This window comes from Tenrec ecaudatus, chromosome 9, assembly GCF_050624435.1.
Source record: "Tenrec ecaudatus isolate mTenEca1 chromosome 9, mTenEca1.hap1, whole genome shotgun sequence".
In the NCBI taxonomy this organism is placed as follows: domain Eukaryota; kingdom Metazoa; phylum Chordata; class Mammalia; order Afrosoricida; family Tenrecidae; genus Tenrec; species Tenrec ecaudatus.
In genome coordinates this window covers 119,267,816-119,270,653 of record NC_134538.1, presented here as the reverse complement: position 1 = coordinate 119,270,653, position 2,838 = coordinate 119,267,816, and the positions used below count along the sequence as shown (strand labels likewise).

General features: G+C 39.1%; 1 pseudogene; it reads right to left on the bottom strand.

The window, feature by feature from the left end:
- Positions 1-1,328: 1,328 nt before the first annotated feature.
- LOC142456099 (AP-3 complex subunit sigma-1-like) lies at positions 1,329-1,882 on the bottom strand (annotated as a pseudogene).
- Positions 1,883-2,838: the final 956 nt, after the last annotated feature.

Genomic DNA, 2,838 nt, shown 5'->3' with positions numbered 1-2,838 from the left:
TAATACAACTTCATTGCTGAAGTTAATTTAAACACATCTTAAATAGACAAAGATTTCCCAGCTATAGTCTAAATAATGTTCAAAAATATAAAATAATTGTTCAGTTACTCAAAATATAATTAAAAAGAGCCTTTTAATTTAAATGGTAACTAGGGATGTCTATATTTTCTGCTATACTGAAGATTAACTCATTTTCCAAGTGTCCCTCTCTATTTTAGATCTGCTTATATTTATCATAAGCACACATTCTAAAGTATCTATCGCATTAAATTAAAAAATGTAGTAAAAATAGAACTGTCTAGCTCACCTACAGACAGACAAAATGAACAGTCAGAGATTGACAGAATGGTGTTAGCCAAATCTAGGTTTCTTTCATATTTTGGATTTGGGAACATTACTCTTCAAAGTGGGTGGATCATCATGACATTATTAAAATGTTGTTTCTAAAAATAGCTTTACTTCCTTACTACTTGAATGGGGAAAATGTATTTATTTATTCACAGGAACATAATATTAGAACAGAATTTGTAGTTCAAGTGCATATATACAAATATATGGATATGCATTATAGTTACATATATATATTTCTTATAATAAACCCTATGACAGTATGAAGATTCAAGGTGAATTGATCTTATTTAAAATAATATTCGATGTTGGCCATTACCACTTTCAAAATTTGCAAATAGCCTGCGACCTAGTCAATTCTGACTCTTAGCAACTCTATAGGAGAGGGCAGAATTGCATCTGTGGGTTCCAAACAAACTCTTTGTTGTTGTTGTTTTGCTTTTGTTCTTTAACATATAAAGGACCATTTGTTAAGTCTTTTTTATTATTTTTTAATAGTCCAGTTACCTTGGAGTTTACTTCAACAAAGAGAAAAGGTCATAATGTTTTCATGCAGTTCATACTCGGTTTTTAAAAAACAATGATGACAACTAGCAGAAGGCGTTCAGGAATGCTGGACTTGTGATCCATACAAAACACCAACATTTTGGGTTGTAAATAAATAGGGAAATATCTCAAACAATTTAAAAAATATTGGAATAACCAATACATGGAGGCATGCTTTTAGGTGGGCATAGGAATGCAGTTTATAAAAGGAAACACAACAACAAAAACACAAAAACTATCCAATTTCTTTAAAATCAGGGAGCAAGAAAAGCACCATTGAATTTCACATACTGAATTTGTACAACTTCAATAAGTGCCTTGACTAAAATCCAAGAGCAAAGCTTAAGACTCCCCTCCTCTCTTTTTGGTAAAAGCTGCTTGGTAACTTGCATGACTTCCCCAGGATCTTACCTGCGAGGAGCCCTTTAATGCTGTTAGTTAAACGAGGGCAGGTCTGGCACTTTTATACTGTTGTCACCAATGTTAATATTTCTTGGGATCTCAGGAAGATTCGTCGTCTTTCCAGTGACACGGCACGGGCTGGGGCTCCTGCTAAGCCTGCCTCAGAAAAGCCAGTTTAGTTTGTGCATCAATGTGCGTAACAATCTCCTTCACGTTGGTCTCCAAAACCATTCCCCCATCACCATTGCTGCAAGAATACTGTGAACCTTATCTACATGGAAAATCAAATCCAGTTCGCAGACATTTTCAAAACACTTGTCGAATGTTTCCACGAGTACTTGAATTAGATCTAAAAATGCCAAGTTCACTTTCTGAAGAAGCTACACAGAAGACAGAATATAATGTCCCATAATGTCTATATATCAGTGTGTTGTCATCCTATTAACAACCCTTCTAGGAAATTACAAACATTTCCATCTCTCTTCGACAGCAAATGGACTGTCTCCCTGATGGTTTGTCATTGTGTATCTTCACTGTAGCGCTGGTAGAACTTGGCGATGTTGAAGATGAGGATAGCCTTGATCATGGCTGGGCTGGGCGGACCAGGTGGGCGCTAGGGGGCCAGGGTGGGGAGGGCACTCGAGTCTAGCCTTGGGATCCTGTCTGTGTTCCTTTCCCACCCACCTCCTGCCCCAAAGTCTTTTTTTTAATTTAAATAAAAATCATTTTATTGGGGGCTCGTACAGCTCTTATCACAATCCACACATACATTCATTGTGTCAAGCACATTTGTATATTTGTTGCCATCATCATTCTCAAAACATTTTCTTTCAACTGGAGCCCTTGGTATCAGCTCATTTTCCCTTTCCCTCCCTACCCCCTCTCATGAACCCTTCATAATTGATCAATTATCATTTTTTTCATATCTTACACTGTCCGATGGCTCCCCTCACCCACTCCTCTGCTGTCCGTCCCCCAGGGAGGAGGTTATATGTAGATCCTTGTAATCCATTCCCCCTTTGCACCCCACCCTCCATCCACTCTCCCGGTATAGCCACTCTCACCATGGTCCTGATGAGTGCATCTGCCCTGGATTCCCTGTGTTTCCAGTTCCTTTCTGTACCAGTGTACATCCTCTGGTCTAGCCGGATTTGTAAGGTAGAATTGGGATCATGATAGTGGGGGGAGGAAGTATTTAGGAACTAGAAGAAAATTGTATGTGTCGTCATTGCTACATCGCACCCTAACCGCCTGGTCTCCTCCCCATGACCCTTCAGTAAGGGGATGTCCAGTTGCCTACAGATGGGCTTTGGGTCTCCACTCCGCACTCCCCCTCATTCACAATGATATGATTTTTTTTTTTTGCTCTTTGAAGCCTGATCCCTGATCCCTTCGAAACCTAAGGATGGAAGAAAATTTTATCTTTTTTTCCGTGGAGCAGTTGCCGGTTTCAAACTGCTGATGTTGTAGTTAGCAGCCCAATGAGTAACCTCCTAGGTGACCAGCCCCTATAACCAAAGAGCAGAAGAGCAAAAACCTAGA